The 13,578-nt window shown below is 43.1% G+C and overlaps 1 pseudogene; it reads left to right on the forward strand.

Annotated features, from left to right (window-relative positions):
* The first annotated feature begins 965 nt into the window (after nucleotides 1–965).
* On the forward strand, nucleotides 966–3,296 carry LOC131808397 (ARL14 effector protein-like; annotated as a pseudogene).
* Nucleotides 3,297–13,578: the final 10,282 nt, after the last annotated feature.

Below are 13,578 nucleotides of genomic sequence, written 5' to 3' on the forward strand. Positions count from 1 at the left end.
CCGCTGGAGGGGAGGGGGCTGAGGGAAGAGGTCCTGCCAGAGTCCCTTAGGAATGAGGTTGTCACATGCCCTCTGAGTGTCATCTTTGTGTCTGTCACCTCTCACTGCCCTCTGTTTTAGGGGTGGCGGGTCCCGGCAGACACACTATACCTGCTTTGTGACTACGTGTGTCTCCCCGAGGGTGTGTTCCTGGTGTCTTGTGCAATGACTGCTGAGGCACCGGGCACATGTCTGAATGCATTTCCCAGGCAGCTGGCATGATGAAACCTGGCTGGCCCAGCTCCTCTGTGAACACTTGGCTCCCCTCCTCTCTACTGTGTTCCCTGAGCAGACACTTGACATGGTAGTGGGAACTGGTCTTGGAGAGCATTCACACCACACCTGTGTTGAGTGAGATTTTGCTTTGTGTGTATGTAGCACGATTCCCAGGGATCAATGAGGGTGAAACCAGCAAAACAAACACGTGGAACATAGTCTGTTTGTATTGCTAATAATAATTGATACAATAGCTATTTATTGAGTATTTGCTATACGCTGGTCTTCAGGCTAAAGCTTTTATGCATTAACTTATATATTTAAGCCTTACAAAACCTTCCTGAGTTAGGTACAATGAATACCCTCTTTAAAAAAAATTGTTCTGGGGGGCCTGGGTGGCACCAGGAGGTTAAGTGTCTGACTCTTGATTTTGGCTCAGGTCATAATCTCAGGGTAGTGAGATCGAGCCCTGCATCGGGCTCTGTGCTCAGCAGGGCGTCTGCCTCTCTCCTCCTCTCTCTCCCTCTTTCCATCCCTACCCCCCCACATTTTTCCTCTTTCTCTCTCTCAAATAGATACATCTTAAAAAATTATTCTGGGATTTTTAATTACAAATTTTTAAATTAAAAAGTTTATTATTGAAGTATGTTGACATACAATGTTAAATTAGTTTCTGGAGCAAACACAGTGACTGGAGCATTCTGTGGCTTATGCAATCCTCACCAAGGTAAGTGTAGCTACCATCTGCCTCCCTACACCACTGTTACAATATTATTAACTATATCCCCTATGCTCTACTTTTCATCTCTGTCACTTACTTATGACTGAAAATTTGTGCAAAAATAGGTGAAGGGGATTAAGAGGTACAAGTTTCCAGTTATAATACCTGCATTGGGTATTAAACCTAATAATGAGGAAACTGAGACCCAGGGAAGTTGAGTAATCTGCCCAAAGTCCAGAGTGGTGGGACCCGGACTTAATCACATGCCTAGTTACCTGACCATGAAAGCATGCTCATAGGAATTAACTGCAAAGTAGAGCAAATGTTTAACTTACATTGCTTATATTGCTTTATCACTGTCTTATAATACGTTTTCAGGCTCTAAGCTTAAAGGAGAAAAGGAAGACTTTCCTGAGCAAGACAAGAAGCCCAGTACGCTGGCAGATGTGAGGATTTGCAGAAGTCGTCTTTGTGACTCATTCAACGTACACAAAAAAACAGCCAACAAATTTTGCGTGTAATTGACTTAAATGATGCCCCTTTTCTGAGTGCAAAATTTGGAAGACAGTTTGTACTTGGCTGGAAAGTTTGTCCAACATGTACACAGATAATCAATGACAGTATGGATGTTGATTCTAAGAACAGCAGAGAAGAAAACCTAATTCAGCTGGAAGAAGTGCTAAAGCTTTGTGGTCATTACAATTTTCAAACCCATGAAAGCAAACTGAATTTGCTTCAGAAGCTGGAAAAAGAGAAAAAAAGTAGGCTCACTAAAAAAGGCAACAATTGGTTCTGACTGGTAAGTGACACCAGAGAAGAACAAGGCCTGCGATCACCAGGGTCTCCTCATTTTCAGTGGAATGGACTCGGAGACTGCCTCAATGAAGACTGTTCACGATGTTTCTATGCTTGTCCTGCCTGGGCTTCCACCCAAATGGATTTCTCAGTGCTGCTGAGACCTCAAGTGACTATAGGAGCAAAGTGAAACCCAAGGAGGAGAAATCATCCATAATGTTGGATAATTTCTGGTATCAAATTATGGGATCGTTAAAGATATCTTCTCTATTTCTTTTAAAAAAGATTTTATTGTGTATATATACCACATCTTCTTGATCCATTCATCTGTTGATGGACATCTAGGTTCTTTCCATAGTTTGGCTATTGTGGACATTGCTGCTATAAACATTCGGGTGCATGTGTCCCTTTGGATCACTACATTTGTATCTTTAGGGTAAATACCCAATAGTGCAATTGCTGGGGGGAGGGGGTTGGGGAGAAGGGGGTGGGATTATGGACATTGGGGAGGGTATGTGATTTGGTGAGTGCTGTGAAGTGTGTAAACCTGGTGATTCACAGACCTGGGGATAAAAATATATGTATATAAAAAATATATGTTTATAAAAAAGATTTTATTTATTTATCTTAGAGAGAGAGAGATAGCGAGGAGAGGGGCAGAGGGAGAGGGAGAAAATCTCATGCAGACTCCCCACTGACTATAAGCCCAATGCGGGGCTCCATCCCACTACCTCAGGATCACGACCTGAGCTGAAACCAAGAGTCAGATCCCCAACTGACAGAGTCACCCAGGTGCCTCAAAGGTCCTTTCTGTATTTCTAAAACTGTCATCCTAAGGTACATTTTATTTTATTATTATTATTTTTAAGATTTTATTTATTCATTTGACAGAGAGACATCACAAGCAGACAGAGAGACAGGCAGAGAGGGAGATAGAGGGAAGCAGGCTCCCTGCTGAGCAGAGAGCCTGATGCAGGACTTGCACCCAGGTCCCCGAGATCATGACCTGAGCCCAAGGCTTAACCCACTGAGCCACCCAGGCGCCCCCTAAGGTACATTGTAAAGCTGACTGCTGAATAATGAAAAATTGAAACCCATCTCAGCATGCACTCTGCATGTACTAATGTTGCATTTAAGTGTTTTAAGATTCGCTACTTGACATAACTTCAATGGGCTATTATTCAGCAGTCAGTTTTAAGCCTGTCTGTCAATATCAACAAGTAGGTAAAGGCCGTCCTAGTTGAGCAGAGTTGAAGTGTCAGTTACCATGGTATATACTGCGAGTTGCTACCCGAACTACAAACACCCCTGCTAGATGTTGGGTCCACATATCATTATGTAACAGAGGTGCTTCGCGATCAGTGACCAATCATGGTACTTCTCTCAAATTCTGCTAATGATTCGTCACTGCACATCCATCACTCAGTTCATTCACAGACCACAAAGCATGGGTGTGTTGTCTCCATCTCACCCATGTGACATTTTACAAAAATGGATCCCCAAAAGAACTGGCCAACAAAGATGAAAGTGTAGAGAAGAAATGAAAAAATATTAATTCCTGAAGTGAGACTTGAACGTAAATAGAGTTGTAGAAGTAATCAATGGTGGGAAGGTTGACGCTGCTGCTGAGCCAAAATATGCCGCTAGAGGAACCTCCTGAAGGCACCCCTAACATAAATGGGAAAATGGGTGTGATGAAAAGGATGAAATGATAGTAAAAAAATTCATGGTAAAGGAAATTGCAGAGTGATTTTACAATATTGAAGGTACAGCTGATAAAACAGCAGAAGCGGGTCCAAACGTAAAAAGAATATGACAATTTGCAATCGTATAGAGAAGATGCTTACTCAGTGTCATAAAGTAACAGAAAAGGCAATTACCGTTCCAACTACTCTCGATTAGTTGTTTGCAATGAAATAACACAAATTCTTCATGTTTCTAATGTTTTAGATTACAGTGTACTAGTGCTTTTTACAATTTTTCATTTTATTTTACACATATAACTGACAGTAAGAGTTTTTAATATTTTGACAGATTTTAAAGGTCACAGAACAATAATTTCCCCATCAATTATTAAGATTACTTTGAATGACCATTTTTATGGACATTACTGTACAAGGCAAGGACTGTCTGTACCTGGGAACAGAGCCTACTTCAGGGAAAATTAATTTTGTTGTGTGTGTGTTCAAAGCCCACATTTAATGAAATAATGCACTAAAATATCAAACAAAAGTACTCCTGAATTTCCATAAAGTTAAAAATATTTTTATAAGAAAATACACATCTTATTTAAATAGGAACTTTTATTAGAACAAAACTTTTATTATAACTCTCTCTTCTATGCATTCTATTTTATCCTCTGTATATGTTTCACATTGAGATGCAAGTAATACTGGTTTTGTGTTTGTTCTATACCTGAATAGCCTGTTAATAATAAACATAAGTATATTAATTGCTTACTGACTTATATGTCCCCATGTGGAATGGGGCACTTTCTCAGATCAGTCTAAAGCTTTTTGAGTTAGTATGACAGCAGTTTCTCTCCCTCCCTCTTTCTCTCTCTTTAATTATAAAATACAAAAAGAGAATAATATGGTTAAATATTGATGACATTGACAGTGATTTTAGGGAAAATTAATTTTGATAAAACTAAGTGGTTGCTTGTTAAACTATTTTGGTAATAATTGATATATCTAAGTGCTAAAATACTTCTCCCTATGTTCCCTCAAAAAAAGAAAATTTAATATTGTACAAATATTATATAAATAATATTAAATTTTAATATTTAATATTGTACAAATATTTATAAATCAATATTTTATTTGTTCATTGTGCCTATTTAGGAGACCAGACTTTTTGTAAGCATGCAAAATGTTAACAGAGAAAAGCATATCTAATTTAGAGTACTTCATAAGAAAAGCTGAGTTTTGGAAATTTTAAAGTTTGGAAATATTTTTATTTTATTTTATTTATTTTATTTTTTTTTTTAACAAACTTTTTTTTTTTTTTTTTTTAAGATTTTATTTATTCATTTGACAGAGGGATCACAAGTAGGCAGAGAGGCAGGCAGAGAGAGAGGGGGAAGCAGGCTCCCTGCTGAGCAGAGAGGCCGATGCAGGACTTGATCCCAGGACCCTGAGATCATGACCCGAGCCGAAGGCAGCGGCTTAACCCACTGAGCCACCCAGGCGCCCCAAGTTTGGAAATATTTTTAAAAAAGATAGGAAATCCAGAACCAATTAAGAAAAAAGTAGACAAAATCGACTACATATATAACAGTTTTTTAAACATGGCAGAAGACACCATAAATAAATTTAAGACAATAAATATTTTGGGAAAGTATTTGTAACACAAATGACAGAAAAATAGTTAATATCACACAAAAAATTGTGGGGCGTCTGGGTGGCTCAGTTGGTTGAGTGACTGCCTTCGGCTCAGGTCATGATCCCGGACTTCCAGGATCGAGTCCCGCATCAGGCTCCCAGCTCCTTGAGGAGCCTGCTTCTCCCTCTAACCTTCTCCTCTCTCATGCTCTCTCTCACTCATTCTCTCTCAAATAAATAAATAAAATCTTAAAAAAAATTGTACAGGTTATAAGGAAAAGAAAAGCCAATTAAAAATAATTGGTCATTTGGATTTCCTCTTCTCTGAATTATTATTCAAATTTTTAATTATCATATGACAAGATGCTCAATCTTATTGTCAGGAAAATGTAAATTAAAACATCATTGATATACTTTTTCATATATCAGACCAGCAAAAGTGCAAAAAGTTTTCATATATGGGGTTGATAAGGATACAGAAAATGAACACTCACTCTGTGAAAGAAGTGTGAATTATTACAATTTATTTGGAAACTGTCCTGGCAATATTTATTAAAATAAATCATATACTATGGTAGACACTGGTAGTTGCCTACCCAATAGCCACAGCTTTTTTCTTCCTTTCCAATAGAATCATAATTTTGTTTACGGAAGCAAGGTGATAAATTGTAATTGATTTAAACCACCAGGACAATACTGTTCCCCGCTGCTCCCCCCCGCCCCAGTTACTTAATTTCCCAGTCTAGCAGTAGTCATGTAACCCACTTCTGGTCAAGAAAATGTAAAGGAAAGACTGCTGACAAATCTCTGGGAAGGCTTTTGGCTTGCTTTACTTATATAAAATACAAATGTGAGTGTTGCTACCATTCCCCCTTTACCTTAAATATAAACATGCCTGATGCCTGGAGTTTGGCAGCCACTTTGTAACCACGAAGAAGCAAATGTGAGAACAAAATGCAAAGATGATTAGGATAGCAGGACAGAGGGGCACCTGGGTGGCTTGGTAGGTTAAGCCTCTGCCTTCGGCTCGCTCGGGTCATGATCCCAGGGTCTTGGAATGGAGCCCCATTGTCAGGCTCTCTGCTCAGCAGGGAGCCTGCTTCCTCCTCTCTCTCTGCCTGCCTCTCTGCCTATTTGTGATCTCTCTGTCAAATAAATAAATAAAATCTTTAATTAAAAAAAGGATAACAGAACAGAAAAACATAGGAGGGCTTGGGTTCTTTAACCAATATCCATTATTACTTACCTCCAGACGTTTGTTATGTGAGAAAAACAAACCCTTGTTTGTTTAAGCCTCTGCTAGTCAGTTTCCATTACAGATCGCCACATACACCTTTAACTGGATGCATACATTCCTTTTGACTCAGCCATTTCTGTATGTGACTCCATCCTAGAAAAATGAAAGTACCAGTATGTAGAGATTTATGTATAATTTATGTATAACATTGTTTTTAGAAGCAAAGAACTGAGAACAAATGGAATGTCTACCAGTAGCCAGATGGCTAAATAAAGTGTACTATATCCATAGAATAAATTGTTATATAACCATTAGAAAGAATGATTTAGAAGGAAGTCTATTGAACTTGAGGGATGTTCATGATGAATTATTATGTAAAAACAGCAAATTAGATAGTTAATATTTATAGTAAATCATTTGTGGAAAAGATCTCTGTATGTAAATGTTTGTATATTTCTACACAAGCATAGGAAAAAGGAATTAAAAATGACTGCAGGAATGAGGGGAGAAACACATTTGAATGAATCAAGCCTGGAAGAAGAAAGGAATCTGTCTTAAATATTTTTTTAAAGATTTTATTCATTTATTTATGAGAGAGAGAGGGAGAGAGAAAGAGGGAGAGAGAGCACATGTGCCTGCTTCCATGCACATGAGCCTGAGCAGGGGGAGGGGCAGAGGGAGAGGGAGACAGAGAGCGAGAATCTCAAGCAGATTCTGTTTCAGGCACGGAACCTGACCCGGGGCTGGACCTCACGACCCTGACATCATGACCTGAGCAGAAATTCAGAGTTGGTCACCCAACCAACTAAGGCACCCAGACACCCCAATCTGCCTTAAATATCATCACATTTTATTTTTATTGAACTGAGAAGCATCTAATGTGGCATAAATATATGTGGTATTGGCAGTTTTGTTTTAAATACAGAACTGAATAGAAGAAAAAAATTTTAGACACACAAAACATAAATTTTATTATATAGTAATTTTTATAAATAGACTATTTTTTTACACTTTTTCAAAGTTTTTTTTTTTATTCCAGTTTGGTTAACATACAATGTTATATTAATTCCAGGTGTACAATATAGTGATTCAACAATTCCATACGTTACTCAGTGCTCATCACAAGTACACTCCTTAATCTCCATCATCTATTTCAACCATCCCCTCACCTCTCCTCTGACAACCATTGGTTTGTTCTCTATAGAGTTAAGAGTCTGTTTTTGGGTTTGCCTCTTTTTTTTTTATTCATTTGTTTTGTTTCTTAAATTCCACATATAAGTGCAATCGTGGTATTTGTCTTTCTCTGACTGACTTATTTTGCTTAGCCTAATACTCTCTAGCTCCATCCACGTTGTTGCAAATGGCAAGATTTCGTTCCTTTTTATGGCTCAGTACTATTCCATTGTATATGTGGACTGCCTCTTTATCCATTCATCAGTCAAGGGATACTTGGGTTGCTTCCATAATTTGGCTACTGTAAATAATGCTGCAATAAACACAGGGGCACATATATCTTTTCAAATTAGCATTTTCATATTCTTTGGGTAAATACCAAGTAGTAGAATTACTGGATCACGTGTTAGTTCTAGTTTCAAACTTTTGAGGAACCTCCATATTGTTTTCCAGAGTGGCTGCACCAGTTTGCATTCCCACCAATAGTGCAGGAGGGTTTCTTTTCCTCCCCATCCTCACCAATGCTGTTGTTTCTTGTATTTTTGATTTTAGCCATTCTGACAGGTGTGGGTTATATATCATTGTGGTTTTGATTTGCATTTCCCTGACGGTGAGTGATGTTGAGTATCTTTCATGTGTCTGTTAGCCATCTGTATGTCTTCTTGGGAGAAATCTCTGTTCTTTTTGTCTTATGCCCATTTTTAAAATTGGGGTATATGTTTTTTTGGTTTTGAGTTATATGAACTGAATAGAAGAAAATTTTAAAATTATACATTTTTTTTTGCTCCTAGTGCCTCACTCCCTTTTTTGTAGAACATGAATTCCAATTTTATTTCCTTCTGTACCAAGAATTCAAAGGTAGGTCTTATTTTCTTTCTAATGATGTGATGGCAGAATTTAGTTTTGAACCTTTTACCTGGTGGTGATAACAGATACCTGAAAGGTATCTGTTAACAACTGTGATACTTTGAAACAAAGACACAGTGTTCGCACAGTTACAAAAAAAATAATGAGGGCGACTATCATTGGAAGACTTATAGAGCTCTGGCGCTCCGATGTCTTAGAGTGCCATATCTTAAAAACTCCTCATAGTTCTTCATCTACACCATCAGTGTTAATTAAGAAAGACAACTGAGTAATGTCATTCTCACAACTTCCAGGATGAGGGCTCATTCATGGAATTCAGTCTTCACCTCCTCAAATCAGAGTGAACTTCAGATCATCACTTTCGTTACTAGAAAACTGATTTTTGTGTAGGCAAATGAGCCAGGTTTTATCTCTTTTTTTTTTTTTTTTAAAGATTTTATTTATTTATTTGACAGACAGAGATCACAAGCAGGCAGAGAAGCAGGCAGAGAGAGAGAGAAGCAGGCTCCCTGCTGAGCAGAGAGCCCAATGCGGGCCTCGATCCCAGGACCCTGAGATCATGACCTGAGCCGAAGGCAGCGGCTTAACCCACTGAGCCACCCAGAGCCAGGTTTTATCTCTTATCAGGTAAGTTGCCCAAAGACATTTGAGACAATGTGGATGGGCCTTGAGAGAATTATGCTAAGTGAAATAAGTCAGATAGGGAAAGGTAAATATTATACGAGTTCTCTTCTATATGAAATCTAAAAAAGCTGAACTCAGAGCAACAGAGAGTGGAGTGGTGGTTGCAAAGAGCGGCGGTAGCGGAGATGGGGACATGTTGGTCAAAAGGTACAAACATCCAGTTATAAGGGGAGTAAGTCCTGGGGGTCCTATAGACAACATGGTGACCATAGTTCACAGTAGGGTATCGTATACTGGAAAGTTACTCATGGATGAGATCTTCAATGTTCTTACTACATACACACAGAATGGTCATTATGTGAGGGGATGGAGGTATTAACTAACTTCATTGTGGTAATCATTTTGCAATAAATACATGTATCAAATTATCACACCATACACCTTAAACTTACATAATATTATATGTTAATTATACTCTAATAAAGATGTGGAAGGAAAAAGAGGAAAACAAAATATTCCTGTCAAACCGAGCAGGGCTGTGACAAAGTTCATGGTTAACCACTGGTCAGAGCGTGTAATACATTTTTGTCAAGAAGTAAAGCTTCGCAGGGTAGAGAGGGAAGCAGGAAGGGTCACAAGGACCTTTTGACCTGTGAGGCGTCTGACTATACCAGTCAACGCCAAGTGCCTTCATTTAATTGCCTGGCCCAGCAGGACCCAGTGGTCCCATATGACATCAATCCTGGGCCTCAGGAAACATGCCTGGGTCCATCAATAGAGCCTATGATTTTGTTACTCAAATTGTTACTGCATTACCTTCCATGTCTCAGACATCAGGCTAAATGCTTGGGTATAAAGACAGAGAGGACAGAGGTTCTTGACCTTGAGAAGCTCACAACCCAGGGCACAAGACAACTAGGGGAGGCGGTAGGCTATGGGACAGAAGTGTGCATAACGGGAGGACTCTGTATAGGGCCTCTGGGCAGGCCTTAGAGAGAACGTGAGGTGTGAGCCTTCTATTCTAGAAGGAACAGAAGCATGCTCCAACAGAGAAGCAGAAAAGAGTCATTTCCAGCAAGGAGAACCGCGCCGGCAGAGAAGCCTGAAAAAGCCCGGCAGAGTCCGAGACAAGCAGGCAGCTTGGGAGGGGAGGCTGCGGACGGATGGTGACCTGCGGACAGAGTTTGGTGGGGCCACAGCATGGTTTAGACACTTGAGCCACACTTAGAAATAGAGGTATATTATGGAAAAAGAAAAAGAAAAAGAAAACCTGGCCACTGCGCTGGATGTCCAGGAGCTGGAGGGGAGGCGTGGCGCTCCCTTCTGCAGAGCTCTGGGCCCTCCTGCTCTTCACAAGGGCCGCCTCCCACCCCAGGTCCCCGACTCTGCCGTTCATGCTGCCACCAAGCAGTCCCAGCATCACTCCTGGAAGCATTTGAAATTCTTGCCCCTGGTTAAGCATTCTTGGAAATTAAAGAGCGAGCAGGGGGAAAGACAGGCAGAGTGTCCGTGGGAAGCCATCACCAGCCCCTGCACAGAAGGGACGAGGGGAGGTAGTGGTGTGAATGAAGTGTGTGCTCAGGGCCCAGCCCTGGGGTGTGGATCCTGTGCAGCAAGGAGCGAGTGCGGATGAAACATCTCAGCTCTCCCCTGGGGCCACCCAGTGGCCAGACCGGAAACCGTGGGGGTGAGAGGGGCCCTGGGTGGGCTGTACACAGGGGCACGGGGTGGACTGTGGATCTGAGAGGGCAAGTCAGCAGCACACCTAGTCATTTAGGGATAGAGAGAGCCAGGAAAGGCCCTCTCCTGAGACTCATTTGGGCTGTGGTCCCTCTATGGGGCCCCTCCTAAGGATGGTGAAGCCACAGGTTCGAACGCCAGCAGGTGGGTTGGAAGGGGTTGGGCAGGGATGGCCCTGCATTACCAGGAAGCCCTGGAAGGCCACAGGACCCACAGCAGGACAAGGGCAGGATGGAGGCTCAAGTCTGGGCTCACAGATTCTTCCAGAAGGAGACTAAAGGAAGTGGAGCCTTGGAGTGCTTGTAGCCTACAGACCCTTGGACAGGACACTGTGGTTAGAGTGCTGGAGGTGGACTGAACCCCAGAGGTCTTGCAGCACAAGGTCTAGTCCATCAGGGGACCCTCTGTGCACTGGTGGTCACCTGGTCTCTGCTCAATGGTTTTGGTTGTCAGGGAGTCCCTTAGCCTAGGAGGAGGCTCTGGAAAAAAAGACCCTCTATTGAGCAGAAATCAACACTTTTGCCTCTGACTCTGCTCCTTGAAGCCACACTGCACAACATCCTATGTCCAAGGGCAGGTTCCTCACTCCTCTGGGTCCTTTACCATGTCTAAAGGTCGTAAACAGGGAGCACAACCCTATAATTGGGGCCCCATTTGCCAGTGGGTCTCTGGAAATATTTCTCATGACGTGTCCCTCTCCCCGTGCCTTCTTCTACCTTGAACTGAAGGGAGGCAGAGGATCAGAAACCAGAGTCCCCTTTGAACTGGACGATATATTAGTGGCATTTAGGATCACACTAGATTTTTTTTTTTCTTCAAAGATTCCATTTCTCTATTTATTTGACAGAGAGAAATCACAAGTAGATGGAGAGGCAGGCAGAGAGAGAGAGAGAGAGACGCAGGCTCCCCGCTGAGCAGAGAGCCCGACGCGGGACTTGATCCCAGGACCCCGGGATCATGACCTGAGCCGAAGGCAGCGGCCCAACCCACTGAGCCACCCAGGTGCCCTAGATTTTTTTTTTAATCCAAAAATTGGGCTGAGCAAGTGGGAATCTGTAAACTTCATCTCAACAGCTCCCTCAGCTAGAGAGGCAGGAGCGAGACAGATGGGCACTGGGGGCACAGGAACACCCCAGGGTCTCACAACCAGCAAGAAGCAGGCCTGCAACGAACCCGGGTCTTTGCTCCCAGGGCCTCCTTCCACCACAGGGGTCCAGTACCCTTGCACTCTGGTTTGCTCTGTTGCAGGGGTTTCCTTTGAGACCAAAGACAGGTGGGAGAGTCATGCCACTTCCTCTGTTCTGATGGGACAGGATTTAAATGATGCTGGCTCCTCCCAGCACAGCCCTTAGGGGAGGTCACATTTCCAGATCGGAGGATTCCCTTTCTGGAACATGCAAGGCAGCCCAGCTCCAGCTAGTGGAGCTGTTCCTTTGTCCCGCTCTCAACTCCACTCCCCTGACCTCCTGTGAGGGGCTCCCCTGCAGGACGGGGACTTGCACCGGAGGACTTCGTGGCACAGGGCAGCCTGTGGTCCTAAGGCACCAGTACAGCTGCCCATCAGGGCCTGAAGCTTCCATAGGAGTAAATGTCCCTGGAGAGAGGCTCCCCACACCACCCCTGCTTTTTTTTTTTTTTTTTTTTTAAATTTATTTTTTATTTTTTTATTTTTGCTTTTCCCTTCTCTCTCTCCTGTTTCCCTTCCGGCATAAATGTCACCATGTTTTCATTCTCAGTTGCAAAATTTGGTTCCTGAAAAGCCACTGCCCACTTGGGCAAGCACTAGTCACATGGTGCTCCTTACAGACTCCGGTTCCCATAGGAGTTTTCTCACTTCTTTGCCCTAGATGATCCCGGCTGAAAGGAAGTCCAAGGGGCCATGCTTCCCAGGGGCTCCCACCTTCCGGATATATGGGGTACGGAAGCACGGCTGGGGGCAGGGGGTGGGGGATGCCCCGGGTAGGGACCAGGCACTGGCAGCTCCAGACATCAGACCTCGCCTGTGCTGTCCGCTCCCTGGGGCGTCATGTATTTAGAAGGCAGTAGGGATTGGATCAGAATCTCCAGGAGAGATTTTGAACAGATGCCAAGTGCCACCCCGACGGCGGATTCTACAGTTTGACTAATCTAGGGTGGGAGACACTGGCTTGGTGGAAAAGGCGTTGCTAGCCCCAGGTTGCGTGTCCACAGACACATCGCTGTCTATTTTTGAAGATAGAAGGCTGGGACGGAAACCTCAGGGTCTTCCCAAGTAGCAAGTGCAGAGAGAAAATGTGGAAAAGGGAATTTTAGAAGATGGAGGAGGGAATGCTGTGCTGGAATTCCAGGGGGCTGCTGGGTAAAGAGCTCAGAGTTGGCAGGAGGCAAGGTGAGGTCACACACACCCCAAAAATGGGGAGAGGCAGGAGGCAGGGTAATGCGGGGACCAGGTAGAACTGGGGTGTGAAATTTGGGCCAACAGCCTCCAACAGGTCGAGCCCCGTCTGTCCAGATCATGCAATCAAGCTGGCAACCACAAGTTCCCTGGATAAACGAGGGAGATTGGTCTGGCTTGACTCAAAGTTCATCGGCGTTTTTCCCTGGGGAGTGTCCTGCCCGCAACACCCCGGGCCCCTGGCTAGATCCAGAAGTGGCCACCTGATACTGGCTCTGGCAGAGGGGGGCCTGGCAGAGGGCTTGGAACTCAGGGAGGAGAAGGAGCAGGACAAGAAAAAAATCTCGTGGGTTAGAAACGAGGCCTGGAGAGGTCCCTGGAGAAGGAATAGGGTCAAGGGGCAGGAGGGAACACCAAGTACGGGGAGCAGGTCTCTCCCTCCTTCTCCTAGGAGGTGGGGAAAGGCTCT

This window comes from Mustela lutreola, chromosome 9 (genome assembly GCF_030435805.1).
Source record: "Mustela lutreola isolate mMusLut2 chromosome 9, mMusLut2.pri, whole genome shotgun sequence".
Taxonomy (NCBI): domain Eukaryota; kingdom Metazoa; phylum Chordata; class Mammalia; order Carnivora; family Mustelidae; genus Mustela; species Mustela lutreola.